Raw genomic sequence first — 15978 nt, 5'->3', positions numbered from 1 at the left:
GAGCTGGGATTCTAGGAATGCATCGCCATGCTCAGCTAATTTTTGTTGTTTTTTATAGTAAAGAAGGGGTTTTACCATGTTGCCCAAGTTGGTCCTGAACTCTTGACCTGAGGTGATCCACCTACCTGCCTTGGCCTCCCAAAGTGCTGGGATTACAGGTGTGAGTCACAGTGCCCCTCTGGAAGATTATTATTTAGAAATATGGAGCAATTATCTGAAACAATGTACTGATTGGTTCTAGGCTGAGAAAATAGAGTGGGGGTTGGGGTGAGGAAGATACTTGTTTTAACTCTTTTTTTTTTTTTGAGACAGGGTCTCACTCTGTGGCCCAGTGCAGTTGCAAGATCATAACTCACTGCAGACGTGACGTCCTGGGCTCAAGCTATCCTCCCATCTCAGCCTCTTGAGTAGCTGCAACTACAGGTGTGCACCACCATGCCCAGCTAATTTTTTAAAGATATTTTTTGTAAGACAGGGTCTCTCTATGTTGCCCAGCCTGCTCTCAAACTCCTGGGATCAAGCAATCCTCCCACTTCAGCCTCCCGGAGTGCTGGGATTACAGACATGAGTCACTGTGCCTAGCCATTGTAAGTCTTATAATATGTTTGATTTTTAAAACCATGTGTCCGGCTGGGTGCGGTGGCTTACGCCTGTAATCCCAGCACTTTGGGAGGCTGAGGCGGGAGAATCACAAGGTCAGGAGTTCGAGACCAGCCTGACCAACATGGTGAAACCTCATCTCTACCAAAATTAGCTGGGCATGGTGGTGGACGCTTGTAATCCCAGCTACTTAGGAGGTTGAGGCTAGAGAATTGCTTGAACCTGGGAGGCAGAGGTTGCAGTGAGCCAAGATCATGCCACTGAACTCTGGCCTGGGTGACAGAGTAAGACTCTGTCTCAAAACAGCAGCAACAACAACAACAACAAAAACCATGTGCCCGTGTAAATTAAAATTTATACAAATTAAAAAATAATTTAAAGACAGAGGCCAGGCACAGTCGTTCATGCCTGTAATTGCAGCACTTTGGGAGGCTGAGACAGGAGGATCATTTGAGGTCAGGAGTTTGAGACTAGCCTGGCCAACAAAATGAAACCCCCTCTCTACTAAAATTAGCGGGGCAGTTGTGGTGCATGCCTGTATTAGCAGCTACTTAGGAGGCTGATGCAGGAGAATCGCTTGAACCTGGGAGGCAGAAGTTGCACTGAGATAAAATGGCACCACTGCACTTCAACCTGGCAACAGAGCAAGACTCTGGGAAGGAAAGGAGGGGAAGGGGGAAGGGGAAAGAGAGGAAGGGAAGGGAGGGAGGAAGGGTGGAAGGGAAGCGGGGAGGGAGGGAAAGGGCAAGAGGGGAAGGGAAGGGAGTGGGGTAAGGGAAGGGGGTAAGGGAAGGGAGGAGGGAAAGTGGGGAGGGAGGGAGGGAAGGAAAGGAAAGAAGGAAGGAAGGTTTTGGCTGGGTGCAGTGCCTTATGCCTGTAATCCCAGCACTTTGGGAGGGCAAAGCGGGCAGATCACGAGGTCAGAAGATGGAGACCATCTTGGTCAACATGGTGAAACCCCAACTCTACTAAAAATACAAAAAAATTAGCTGGGTGTGGTGGCATGCCCTTTAATTCCAGCTACTAGGGAGGCTGACACAGGACAATCGCTTGAACCCGGAAGGTGGAGATTGCAGTGAGCCGAGATTGCGCCATTGCAGTTCAGCCTAGTAACAGAGCAAGACTCTGCATCAAAAAGAAAGACAGTAAGTTTTTGCAAAATAATATCAGACAAAATAGAATTTAAACCAAAAGCATTAGATAGGAGTAAAGAGATTTTATATAGATAAACGAACTATATGCCTAGAAAATATATTTTCACGAGCCTTTCCCCTTGTAATAACACAGCTTTAATATGCATGCAAATATGCAAGAAAAAATTGATAATCAAAATCTTAGTGGAACACTTTAACATATCTTTCTCAAAAACTGACAAAACAGACAAAAATTTAATTCTACATGCATGTGGAAGATTTGAATGATATAAATAACTACTGGATTTTATATATAATGGATATATGTACACATATATGCACATATATTTACACATACAAATATACGTATATATTCATATGCAGTCTTTTCAGTTGACCTCAGAATACTCATAAAAGCCTCTATGAAATTAGGCCACATAGAAAATCTCAATATAGGCTGAGTGCAGTGTCTCACATCTGTAATCCCAGCACTTTGGGAGGCTGAGGCAGGAGAATCGCTTTAGCCCAGGAGTTCGAGACCAGCACTTTGGGAGGCCAAGGTGGGTGAATCACCTGAGGTCAGGAGTTCGAGACCAGCCTGGCCAACATGGCTAAACCCCAACTCTACTAAAAATACAAAAATTATCCGGGCGTGGTGGCACATGCCTATAATTCCAGCTACTTGGGAGAGGGAGACAGGAAAATTGCTTGAACTCACGAGACAGGTTGCGGTGAGCCAAGAGCGGGCCACTGCACTCCAGCCTGGGCAACAGAGCGAGACTCTGTCTCAAAAAAAAGAGATAGAAAAATAGAATAAGTCAATTATTACAGAAGAAATTAAAGTTAGTGAAAAATCCATCCTGAAAAAGCTATTTGTCTCAGACAGTTACAGGAAAGTTCTCTCAGACCTTAGGACATAGAAAAGTTCCAAAGGTTAGAAAAAGATGGGAAGTTTCCCAAATCATTCTACAAGACTAACACAGTCTTACTGACTAGAGAAACTTTAAAATAAATAGCCTAAAAAAAGAAAACTTAAAAATATAGGAACGTCGCTTAAAAATATAGACACAAAAATCCTAAGTGGGAATTAAAATTAAACAGTGTCAAATAGAATTTATCTATGTATGTAAAGACTAATTCTGATTGGCTAAATAGGGTTTATTCCAGGAATATAAATCTATTTCAATATTAGGAGATCTCTTATTAGAATTCAACACTTTCAATTTAAAGAAGAAAAAATATATCATAATTCCAAATGTGAAATAATATTTTGGTTAAATTTCAACATCACTTTCTGAGCAAACTAGAAAAATGGAGACTTTTTTTCAGCAAACATTATACTCAATTGTGAGATGATAGAAGTGCTCTCATTAAAAGTCAAGAACGTAGAGGGGTACTTGCTATTCCCACTCCTACTCAGCCTCATGATGGATATTCCAAAAAAGGTAAGCCAAGAAAAGAAGGGAGAGATAAAAATACCAGGAAGAAGAAAGGAGAAACTCTCATAGTTTGCATATGGTATCATACTCTGTTTAGAAAATTCCAGAGAATTGACAGAAGAAAAAACAAAACATTAAAATAGAGCGTTCAGTAAGACAACCACACACAAAAAAATCTCATTTTTCTGTATACTCTCATTAAGTGATTTAAAAATCCATGGCAGGGAACCAAAACCCTTTCACGTTAGTAACAACAAATGCCTTAAAACTGACTTACAATGAAATGAAGACAAGGATAAAACTTTAAGAAGCACAAAAATGGCCAGGTGCGGCAGCTCACATCTGTAATCCCAGCACTTTGAGAGGCCAAGGCTGGCAGATATGAGATCAGGACTTTGAGACCATCCTGGCCAACATGGTGAAACCTCGTCTCTACTGAAAATACAAAAATTAGCTGGGCATGGTGGCACGAACCTGTAGTCCCAGCTACTCAGGAGGCTGAGGCAGGGGAATTGCTTGAACCCAGGAGGCGGAGGTTGCAGTGAGCTGAGATCATGCCACTCCAGCCTGGGCTTCAGAGTGAGACTCCATCTTAAAAAAAAAAAAAAAAGCACAAAAATAAGCACCTCAATAAACAGAACAGCAAATGGTGTTCCTAAATCCAGAGACTCAGTGTTTTTCTGATGTCAATTATCTCATTAGTTTATAAATTCCAAAAACTTTCAATAGGCTATTTAGAGGAAAGTTGGCAAACGGATGCCAAAGTGCTTCAGGAAGAGGAAACGAACAAGAACAGACAAAACATTGAAAAATAAGAATAATGGGAGAAGAACTGCCCTGCCAGAGAGCAAAATAAACAGCAAGGCTTTAGAAATTAAAGCAGGGTTTTAACCTTTCAGGGAAAGAGAAAAAGACAAACATCCGTTTATATGTGGGAATTTATTTTATCACCAAAGTGGCATCTCAAGTTAGTGGGGGGAAATGACAGGACATTTGCTATTCATTGAAGAAAATCAACCTAGATCACTTCCTCATATTATACAGACAAATACCAGACAAATTAAAGAAAATGTCTTGGTGCAGTAGCTCATGCCTCTTTGGGAGGCCAAGTTGGTGAATCGCTTGAGCCAAGGAGTTCGAGACCAGCCTGGGCAGCAACAAAATGAGACCCTATCTCTACCAAAAATCAAAAAAAAAAAAAAAAAAAGAAAGTCAGTCATGGTGGTGGGAACCTGTGATCTCAGTTACTCAGAGGGCTGAGGTAGGAGGATCATTTGAGCCCAGGAAGTCAAGGTTGCAGCGAACCATAATCATGTCGGCGTACTTCAACCTTGGTGACAGTGAAAAAAAAAAGTGTTCGAACGAAAATTTCCAAACTTGCAAGTAGATGGTGAAGATGTTTCTATCACCTTACCACAGACAGACTTTCTAAGCAACACAGCAGACCAGAAGTGCTCTCTGGTAATTTGTTCCAGCATCAATAGGAGACTACCACATTCCCTTTGCAGGCTCTCCTGGTCCCAATCCTAATAATCCAGGCATTCAGGCTGAGACTGATAAAGGCTAAGTCCTGGGATGGTGCCAGGGCCAAACACTCCAGTATGCTCACATCAGTCCCCTCTAAGCCCTGTTTCCTCAGCCTGGGAGGTCCCCAAGAGACTTATACTGTTTACAGCCTCCTGGGGGGAAGGTGAAACCGTATCTTCAGAGGCTTTTAAACCATGTCTGAGCTAACACTGATTCCTGGGACCCAAAAACATCACCAGGACTCCCTATTTAGAAAGAGAACATATAAGGCTGCAGTGAGCCAAGATCACTCCACTGCATTCCAGCCTGGGTGACAGAGAGAGACTCTATCTCAAAAAAAAAAAAAAAAAAAAAAAGGAAAAAAGGAAGGAGGACATAAAAGCACTTCTGACTTTTTTTCTGTAACATATTTGGCTTCCACTTGAGATTTCATTCGACTTTTATTCAAACAGCTTCAGTGCTTATAAAAACTAGCGGTACAGAGCATGTCATTATAACCAGCACTGTCCAATAGAACTTTCCAAGATGATGGAATTATTCTGTCTTTACTATCCAGTTTGGTAACCACTAGCCACATGTGGCTATTAAACACTGAAAATGTGGCTAGTATAACAGAGGAACTGAATGTTTTACTGTAATTAAATTAATTAGTTAATTTATTTTGAGATGGAGTCTTGCTTTATTGCTCAGGCTGGAACGCAGTGGCAAGATCATGGCTCATAGCTGCCTCAATCTCCCAGGCTCAAGCAATCCTCCCACTTCAGCCTTTGGAGTAGCTGGGACCACGGGTACACACCACCATGCCCTGTTAATTGTTTTATTTGTAGAGACTAGGTCTCACTATGTTGTCCAGGCTGGTCTCAAATTCCTGGGCTTAAGCAATCCTCCCACTTCAGCCTTCCAAAGTGCTAGGATTACAGCTGTGAGCCATTACGGCTGGTTTAAATTTAATTATAAATAGTTACATGTGACTGGTGGTGAATGTATTGGGCTGTCCACATTTTAGCCTTTATCAGTCTCAGCCTGAGAGCCTGGTAATAGGCACATCAGAGTACAGGCCAGGATTATTAGGACTGGGACCAGGAGAGCCTGCAAAGGGTAATCCTATTGATGCTGGAACAAATTACTACACACTTCGTGGCTTACAACAACACAAATTTCTTTTTCTTTTTTTTTTTTTTTACTTACATTATTTCACTCAATCTTCATTTTTTTTTTTATTGCATTTTAGGTTTTGGGGTCACAAATTTCTTATATTATGGTTCTGGGGGTCAGAAATCTCAATTATATGAGTTAGGCTAAAGTTAGGTGGTGGCACAGCTGGCTCCTTTGGCGGGCAGGGGAGAATCCATTCCTTGCAGTTTCCAGAGGCTGCCTGCATTCTTCTGCTCATAACCACCGCCTCCATCTTCAAAGCTAGCACTTAGCGTCTTCAAAATCTCCCTTTGTCTCTGACCTCTGCTTCTGTCCTCATATCACCTTCTCCAAGTCTGACCTTTCTTCCTCGCTCTGATAAGGACCCTTATTATTACGTTTGGGCCTACTGGGCTAATCCAGTATAATCTCCCCAACCTAAGATCCTTAACTTAATCATAAAGTCTCTTTTGCCATGTAATGCAACAAATTCACAGGTTCTGGGGATTAGGCTGTAGACATTGTAGGGTAAGGGGACATTATTATTCTGCTTACCACCAAGGGTATTCAACTGTTCCCATCACATAAAATCTGGGCTAATGACCTCACCCCTGGAAGCTGACCTGGAGGTGGGCTCAAGCAAGTGGCATCTCTGTGGGCACAATTCCCACCTTCATGCTAAATCATGTTGGATTCAGCTCAGGGTAGACGGAGCAGGGCCCAGACTCCTTAAGAAGGCTGTTAGGCCCAGCAAAGAGAGGCTATGGGGGCCAAAAGCACTGAGCTTGGGCACAGAGCTCCAGTTCCTGGGGTGATAGCCTGGCTGCAGCCCTGAGGCATGGGAGACTCACACTGAGGGGGTTGGGTGACGAAATGAGGGTGTCTGTCGGTGGAAGCCTGTGCATTATCTTCTGCACATCCAGAGAGGTATTGACTGTTCTTTGAGCTGCAAAGTTATATAAACAGTGCAATGTTTAAAGAAGATTAAGCTGGCGGTTGTGTGCAAGTGAGGCCCGGGGGAGCGGGGTGGGAAACTGGTGAATAAATACGGGCAGGGAATGATTAGTATCAGAGGAGCAGTGGGAATAGGGAGAGAAGAAAATATGTGTAAGAAACATCCTGTCGAACAGAAAACACACTAAAAATACTACTGCTGAGCGGAATCAGAAATGGCAGCAACATCTTAAATCATTTTGGAAAAAAGCATTTCCGTTTTTATTGGTTTATATACTCAAAGAATTCGTGTAATTGTAGAGTCTGTTAAATGGTTTTATTAATGCCTGCAGCTGTCACTTCACAATATATATTTAACAGGAATACACCGAAACCTTACAGTACTCACCAAGTACTTCTTAAAATCATAGTTAGTTTTTCAGGTATTTGAAAGAGCATACTGCTACAGGTATCTGAATTAGCACAGGTAAGATATGAGGCTGAGGGTTGCTCCTCCAGGAGAACAAAAGATAGATATATTTCCACCATAGAAAGTTTTGACATTTACAGCCGGGTGCGATGGCTCACACCTGTAATCCCAGCACTTTGGGAGGCCAAGGTGGGCAGATCACCTGAGGTCAGGAGTTCAACACCAGCCTGGCCAACATGGTGAAACCCCATCTCTATCAAAAATGCTAAAATTAGCCGGGCGTGGTGGGGGGCACCTGTGATCCCAGGTACTCAGGAGGCTGAGGCAGGAGAATCACTTGAACCTGGGAGGTGGAGGTTGCAATGGGCGGAGATCATGCAACTGCACTCCAGCCTGGGTGACAGAGTGAAACTTGGTCTCACAAAAAAAAAAAAAAAAAAAAAAAGGAAAAAAAGAAAGAAAAGAAAAGAAAGTTTTGACATTTACTACCTTTCACCTTTAGAAAAAAATGAGCCCTGCTTTTTCTTACCAGATGGCCCCTCTCTCTGCGGCTTGTGTGCCATCTGGAATTTGTTCTGATAAATCCAAACATTAGGGCTATGTTATCTTCCCAGCTAAATATAACATTTAGTTAATTAGCCTGGCAACCTATGCATTTCTTTCATATGCTAAAAAAGATAGCACTGCATCTGTAGTGTGTGTTCTGGCTACTGGAGATAAACCACCAACAAGAAATCAATCTTTCTGGTTAGTGACCTCTAGAACAACTTGGGAGGAGGAGCCAGACTGGAGTCCTTGAGGAGGCTTAGACTACACTGGGGACTTGTGGTTGGCTGCATCCAGCATGGTGGGGGTTTGGATATGCATCAGATTCCGCATTACCCAATGTGCTCATATCTCCAGACACCGAAAAATGTCCACAAGCTGCTGGGCAGTGGCTCACACCTGTAACCCCAGCGCTTTGGAAGGCCGAGGTGGGAGATCACTTCAGGCCAGGAGTTTGAGAACAGCTTGGCCAATATCTCAAAACCCTGTATCTACCAAAAACACAAAGATTAGCTGGGCCTGGTGGTGTGCACCTATAGCCCCACCTACTCAGGAGGCTGAGGCACAAGAATCGCTTGAACCCAGTAGGCAGAGTTGCAGTGAGCCAAGATCACATCATTGCACTCCAGCCTGGGTGACAGAGCAAGGCTCTGTCTCAAAAAAAAAAAAAAAAAAGATGCCCTCAAGCTTATTTTTTTCTTTTTTTTAGAAACTCTTAATTTTTAGAGTTACAGACACATTAACAAGTGAAATCATTTTACAGGCTTGTAACAAAAGCAGCAGTTCCCCTACCAGCTTTCTTTTTTTTATTATTTCTTTAATCAGCAACTGCATTTGCACCTACCAGCTTTCTACTCCCAATTCCCACTACAAGCGATTCCAGTTCCAATTAGTTTAGCTGTTTATTTTGATTTTTGCCTCCATATTTTTAAATAACTTGCTTATGCTGCTCTTTCTTTATTTTTCTACTTTAATACTATCCTTTGTCTTCCTTCTGCAGAAGAAAATAATTGGCTCTCATACATTACAACTTCCCTCCCATTGTAAACATATTCTACTTTGGTCAACAGTTACCAGTATTTATATTACTATGATTGTGGAAATATTATTCAAAGCTTAGCTATGTGACATACTACATAATTAACTACATTTTCTTTCTGATTCAACACTCTTTTCTTAAGAGAATGACAATCTTAATTTTTCTTTTTAGGTTTTTATGTGCCAATTGCTAATTTATCTTCATTCTTATAAATCTCCTAAAATGTAAATTGCCTCTCCATACATTCAAACATAGTAGGTAATTTATCAATTTTTTTTCCCTTGGGGGCACCCCTCCTGTAACTCTCTGTCCTTTTGTTTCAACCTGATTCTGTTATGGAAACACCAGGGGTTCCACCTAGGTCCTGTTGCTCACTGAACAGAACGCCAAACATTGAGAGAGATTGTTGCCAAGGAAGAAGGCTTTAACAGGGTGCTACAGCCTAGGAGATCAGAGATCAGTCTCAAATCCGCCTCCCTGATGGACTAAACTTAGGGGTTTATATAGCAGGGAAGAAATGTAACAATGTGGAGGAAAACAGGAAATAGGGAGAGATAAGGAAGCAATCATGATGAATGAAGGGTCTGCCATCTCACTGCCCAGTGCAATGATTTGGTGAGTTGCAGTTCTTTGATACTATTTTTTGAGAGGCCTGAGGGTCTTTTCCCAGGAAAGGAACTCAGATAAAACAAATTTAAGCTTTGCCCAGTGGCAGTATTGTAGCCAATGAGGTTTATCCGAGGCGTGACTATTGCTAATTGAAAACTTTTCCCAATACCCCGCTGTGATGACTTGAAATATAGTTGACATTGGCAATTTTTGGCAGTCTCTACAGGGACTGAATAAAAAAAAAATTTTTTAAACAAACAAAAAAACAAATGTAAATTTCAAGCTTTAGCACCAGAAGAGTCAATTTCTATGTTTATCCAAAATAAAACAAAACAAAAATCTGTCTATGGGATTATTGGGTCAGTTTCAATTCAATAGCACCCCAGGCCTGCAGATCACTGTCACTGCAGGCCCTAGCCATCAGCATGGGCAATGCCTTCCCATGCCAGGACCCTGGGCTTGCCTCCCTCTAGAGCACTCCCTCATTTGCTGGAGCATATCTGTCCTTAAAAGAAAAATGGGAACAGGAAGGTAAAGTAAAGGTTTTTGACTTTTTATTCTACCCTCACCCTATGCTGATGGTGGTTGCTTAGATGTAAAATTTTAGTTTTGAAATCATTTACCCTAGAATTTGAAGTAAAATCCTTGTCTTCTGGTGGTCACTGACAAGGACTCTGACCCACTCTGATTCCCAGTCTTTCCCCAAGGCTTTGACTGTGCCTTTTCTTTCTTTCTTTAAATTGTTGGAAACTGTGGAGGTTTTCTGTGTTGATGATCTGAGATTTCCGGTGACCTGTGGATTGTCGTTCCTCCTTAGCTCTGGGCACTTGGTGATCCCTCTCCATCTATAAATGCACATCTTTCCATTCTGGAAATTGTCTTTTACGCTGGTTTGCTTCATTTCTTTTCCTCACTTTTCTCTGCTTATTCATTCTTGAACTCTTTTCCAGATATTGGACCATCTTAACTTATTTGCTGTTCATTTATTTTTTACTTTTCTGAGCCAGGGTCTCTCTGTCACTAGGCTGGAGTGCAGTGGTACAGTCTCACCTCACTGCAACTTCTGCCTACTGAGCTCAAGTGATCCTCTGGCCTCAGCCTCCCAAGTAGCTAGAATGACAGGCATGCACCACCACACCAGGCTAATTTTTGTATTTTTAGTAGAGATGGGGTTTCGCTATGTTGCCCAGGCTGGTCTTGAATTCCTGAGCTCAAACAGTCTGCCCACCTTAGCCTCCCAAAATGCTGGGATTACAGGCATGAGCCACCACACCTGGCCATTTGCTAATATTTTGAAAATCTTGTTTCAACTTTTTTTCTCTGTCATTGTTCTATGTCTGTGATATTTCTTAGTATTATTTTCTTAGTGTTATTTTCTTAGTGTTATTTTATTGACTTCTATATATCTGCTCTCACATTTTTAATTCCTAAGTGCCCTCTTGTCAAAAAATTTGTATATAACCTCTTGTTCTTGTTTCTTGGGTGCAATATTTTTCCTTAGCTCTTTAAGGATGTTAACTCTATTTGTTTATTTGTTTTCTTCTGCTCTGTGCCTATTTCTCTCCCCCTCACCAACTTCCTTTTACTTAATCCCTGTGGTTCATGCTAGAAGCATTTCTCAAATGTATGGTGATCCTTGGCCATCTATTTATAATTAAGAGTGGAAATTCTGTGAGGGTAGGTGAGGCTTAATTGGTTGCTGTACTTCACTTAGGGTTCTGTGGCTGGGCTGTTTCACTGGGAAATCCCCAAATGTAAATGGTAGGTGTTTTCTCTCAGGCAGGTTATTTCTCTCTCTCTTTTTTTTTTTTTTTTTGAGACAGAATCTTGCTGTGTCACCTAGGTTAGAATGCAGTGGTGCGATCTCAGCTTACTGTAACCTCCACCTCGTGGGTTCAAGCGATTCTCCTGCGTCAGCCTCTTGAGTAGCTGGGATTACAAGCATGCATGGATAATCTTTTTGTATTTTTAGTAGAGATGGGGTTTCACCTCGTTGGCCACCTCAAACTCCTGACCTCAAGTGATCTGCCCGCCTCAGTCTCCCAAAGTGTTGGGATTACAGGCGTGAGCCACCAGGCCCAGTCCTATTCCTGTTCTTAAGGAAAATGGTTGTGTCCGTCTTTCAGGGCTGCTATAACAAGGTACCATGACTGGGGGGCGTAAACAACAGTAGTCCACTTTCTTGAAGCTCTGGAGGCTGAAAGTCACTTTTGCAACCATCTCTTCCTGGGTGATATGAGCATGGCTGCCTGTGTTCTTGGAGTCAGATTGAAGAAGGGATGAGAGATGTCATTCTCTCAAGTGACGTTCTTAATCCCGTCTTCAGTATGGGAACACCATTTCCCATTGTTCCTGCAGGGCCAGAATCCCTCTGACCCTGCCTCTCCAGGGAGTGAACCCAGGGTCTTCTTCCAGTATGGGCTGGGGCAGTTGCCTGGTTGCTTAAACATGAAGAGGAAATTCTCCTCACGGAGGGGAAACACGGATATAATGGATTCTGAAAGTGACTTTTAACCAATATACTTGTTTTTAGTCTCACTAGGACCCCCACTCTTAAAGTCACCTGGTACCTCTAGTTCTTGAGTCTTTCTGACTTTCTGCTGTACAAATCAGCCTACTTCTGAGTTTCTTCCTCTGCCAGTTTAGATTTTGGCATTTTAAAGGGTGCTAAATCCATTAGCACAAACTCATGATTTTTAGGCTCCCAAATGTCATTGCTGTCATTTTCTATCTTGCTCTATGTCCTTTTTTTCATTCTTTTAAGTCTCATATCTGTTATTTGAGTGAAGGTTTTGGAGGGAATGGAGGTAAACACGTAATTCAATCTACCATATTTAACTATATATCCCTCTCGAGACCTTTCTGAGTGGATCAGAAGTCCTAGTAATGAGAAAAGTCTTTAAACATGGATGTTGGATGACAAGAAAAGTCACCTTGGATGTGAGTGACTGAAGGATAGATGGCAGCCACATCACAGAGGGGGTCAATCTTCAGCACTTAGGGAGCATTCACAATCTGTACAGCACCGACTGGGTTCGAGCTGGGGGGATGGAGGGAAAGACTGAAGTGGTGTATGGAAAGAGGACTGATTCCAGGCCAAATTTAAGAGGTTAAGACCTCTTTGACTCTTAGTTTGTTGCAAATGGAGGAAGAAGAAAGAAATGTAACTTTCATCTTTTACCTCTTTTATTTTTTGAGACAAAGTCTCACTCTGTTACTCAGACTGGAGTGCAGTGGTGTGATTTCTGCTTACTGCAACCTCCGCTTCCCAGGTTCAAGCAATTCTTCTGCCTCAGCCTCCCGAGTAGCTGGGATTACAGGTGCCCACCACTATGCCTGGCTAATTTTTGTATTTTTAGTAGCGATGGGGTTTCGCCATCAGGTTGGTCTTGAACTCCTGACCTCAAGTGATCTGTCTACTTTGGCCTCCCAAAGTGCTGGGATTACAGATGTGAGCCACTGCACCCTGCCTACCTCTTCTATTTTTAACACCATGGGTTCATAGATGGGTGTGTGACACATCCTTGTGTTATAGGGGAAATTGTTTCTGTAACATTGCTTAGAAAGAATGTTCCAGTAGTTACAACCAGGGTAACTACCTTCACATTTTAACTACCAAGTTCATCAAAACTCTTGATAAATACAACCAAGTCATATAAATTATTGATATTTTTTTGTTTTGTATGGTAGGCTTGAACACAAAGGCTCTCATCTGTATATGATTACTCTACCAGGGAATGGACCTCAGCTCCAGGTCCCTTGATGTCTGTGGTAGAAGTGCCAGGATTTTAGGAAAATAAACAAGGGGAAAAAAAAGCAAGGGAATAGAAAATGGATTTTTAAAACAATATCGGGGTAAACAACATGTTCGTAGATAGCAGCTTCATTAATAATAGCTCAAAACTGGATACAACCCAAATGACCATCAACAGAAGACTAATGAACCACAAATTATGGTACGTCCATACCATCGAATGCTACTTAGAAATGAAAAGAAATGAACGACAGATACATGCAATAACTGAAACTAATCTCAAAAGTATTATGCTGCACCGTTCAGACACCAAACAGTGCACAGTATATGATTCTTTCCTGTGAAGTTCTAATCCATAGATACAGAAATCAGAACAATGGCTGCCTGTAGGGATGAGGAGTAAAGATTAAGAAAGGGCGCAAGAGGGCCTTCTGGTGAATAGAAATGTTCTATATTTTCATTGGGGTAGTGATTATCCAGGTGTATGCATTTATCAAAGTCATTGAATTTATGCTTAAGATCTATGCATTCCACTCTATGCAAATTTTAACTAAAAGGAAGAAAATTAAATGAGCAAGTCTTTCCAAATAACCTCAAAATGCTCTTCCTGTGTCTCCCACAAGCTTCAGAAGTACTGAGATATTAGTCCTTGTTGTTTTTGGAGTGGGGAAGTTCACTCCAAAGTCTTTCAGCTAGAACAAACGTGACCCCACCCCTGTGCCTGTCTAATTTCTACTCATTCTTCAGCACCACCTCAGGGTGCTTCTCTACACACTGCTTCTCTAACTGGGGTAATGCTCTTCACCTGTGTGCAATCCTGCCGCCTCAGTCTCCCAAACAGCTGTGACTATAGGTGTGAATCACCACACCTGACCTACTGATGAATATTTTTGTTTTGAGACAGGGTCTTGCTATGTTTCAGGCTGGTCTCAAACTCCTGGCCTTAAGTGATCCTGCAGCCTGGGTCTGCTAATGGATATTTTGGCTGTTGTTTTAAGACAAAAGTCTTGCTCTATTGCCCAGGCTGGAGTGCAGTGGTGCAATCTCAGCTCACTGCAACCTCCACCTCACTAGTACAAGTGATTGTCCTGCCTCAGTCCCCCAAGTAGGTAGGATTACAGGCACATGCCACCACGCCCAGCTAATTTTTGTATTTTTAGTAGAGACTGGGTTTTGCCATGTTGGCCAGGCTGGTCTCGAACTCTTGAACTCAGGTGATCTGCCTGTCTCAGCCTCCCAGAGTGTTGAGATTATAGGCAGGAGCCACTGCACCCAGCCTTTTCTTTATTTGGAGACAAGGTCTCGCTCTATCACTCAGGCTGGAGTTCGGTAGCGCAATCATGGCTCGCTGCAGCTTCCACCTTTTGGGCTCAAACCATCCTCCCACTTTAGCCTCTCGAGTAGCAGGAACCATAGGCGTGCATCTCACACCTGGCCTATTTTATTTTATTTTTGTAGAGAGGGGTCTCACTATGTTGCTTAGGCTGGTACTAATGGATATTCTTTAAAGGTTCCTGAAATAGGGTCAGTGACCCCTAAGACACAGTACTACCCTATAGGCCTTCTTCACTCGTCTCTTTCCAGCTTGGCTTGCCTGCCACCTCTCTGAGGGCTACCCACCCTTCCTTGCTTCCTGGTATTCCTTCACAAATACCAGGAAGCAAGGAAGATGCGCAGGTAACTGCTGTCTGCAGCCTGTACTTCTGGCCATCCCCATAGCAGCAACATAGAGACTCTGTTCTCATTACTCTGTCTTGGGCCACTACGCTAGGCCTTCATTTTGCCTAAGACACTGATTCATGTCTCCACATTTGTCACTCAAAGTCTATTAATTTTTTTTTTTTTTTTGAGACCGGGTCTTGCTCTGTCGCCCAGGCTGGAGTGCAGTGGTGCAATCCAGGCTCACTACAACCTCCGCCTCCTGGGTTCAAGCAATTCTCTGCTTCAGCCTCCCAAGTAGCTGGGATTACAGGCACCTGCCACCATGCCTGGCTAAGTTTTTTTGTATTTTTAGTAGAAATGGGGCTTTACCATCTTGGCCAGGCTGGTCTTGAACTCCTGACCTCAAGTGATCTGCCCGCTTTGGCCTCCCAAAGTGCTGGCATTACAGGTGTGAGCCACCGCGCCTGGCCTAAATTTGATTAATTCCTTATTTTATTTCTAGACCTTTAAATTATATTATAAAAATAGGGCTTCTTGGCCTGGTGCAGTGGCTCACGCCCGTAATCCCAACACTTTGGCAGGCCGAAGCAGGTGGATCACTTGAGGTTAGAAGTTCAAGACCAGCTTGACCAACATGGCAAAATCCATCTCTACTAAAAATACAAAAATTAGCTGGGTGTGGTAGCGGGTGCCAGTAATCCCAGCTACTTGGGAGGCTGAGGCAGAAGAATCGCTTGAACCCAGGAGGCAGAGGTTGCAGTGAGCCAAGATTGCACCATTGCATTCCAGCCTGGGCAACAGAGCGAGACTCTGTCTCAAAAAAAAAAAAAGAAAGAAAAGGAAAAAAGGCTTCTTTAAGTCGTTTCTTTAAGTGGTCCAGCTGGATGAAATTATTGTCAGCTAATAAAGATTATCTTTTTTTTTTTTTTTTGAGACAGTTTCTCTCTTGTTACCCAGGCTGGAGTGCAATGGCGCCATCTCGGCTCACCGCAACCTCCGCCTCCTGGGTTCAGGCAATTCTCCTGCCTCAGCCTCCTGAGTAGCTGGGATTACAGGCACACGCCACCATGCCCAGCTAATTTTTTGTATTTTTAGTAGAGGCGAGGTTTCACCATGTTGACCAGGATGGTCTCGATCTCTTGACCTCGTGATCCACCCACCTCAGCCTCCCA

General features: G+C 42.8%; 1 non-coding gene across 1 annotated transcript; it reads left to right on the top strand.

Moving 5' to 3' along the window:
* The first annotated feature begins 9478 nt into the window (after positions 1-9478).
* Positions 9479-9619, top strand: LOC135272810 (U4 spliceosomal RNA). The gene has a single exon (XR_010340770.1). It is a non-coding gene; the product is annotated as a U4 spliceosomal RNA (small nuclear RNA).
* Positions 9620-15978: the final 6359 nt, after the last annotated feature.

The sequence above is a fragment of the Aotus nancymaae genome, unplaced genomic scaffold (assembly GCF_030222135.1).
Source record: "Aotus nancymaae isolate 86718 unplaced genomic scaffold, 86718_ANA_hifiasm-v0.15.2.pri h1tg000131l, whole genome shotgun sequence".
NCBI lineage: Eukaryota > Metazoa > Chordata > Mammalia > Primates > Aotidae > Aotus > Aotus nancymaae.
Note: the sequence above shows the minus strand (reverse complement) of the source record. Positions and strands in the feature narration are given on the sequence as shown.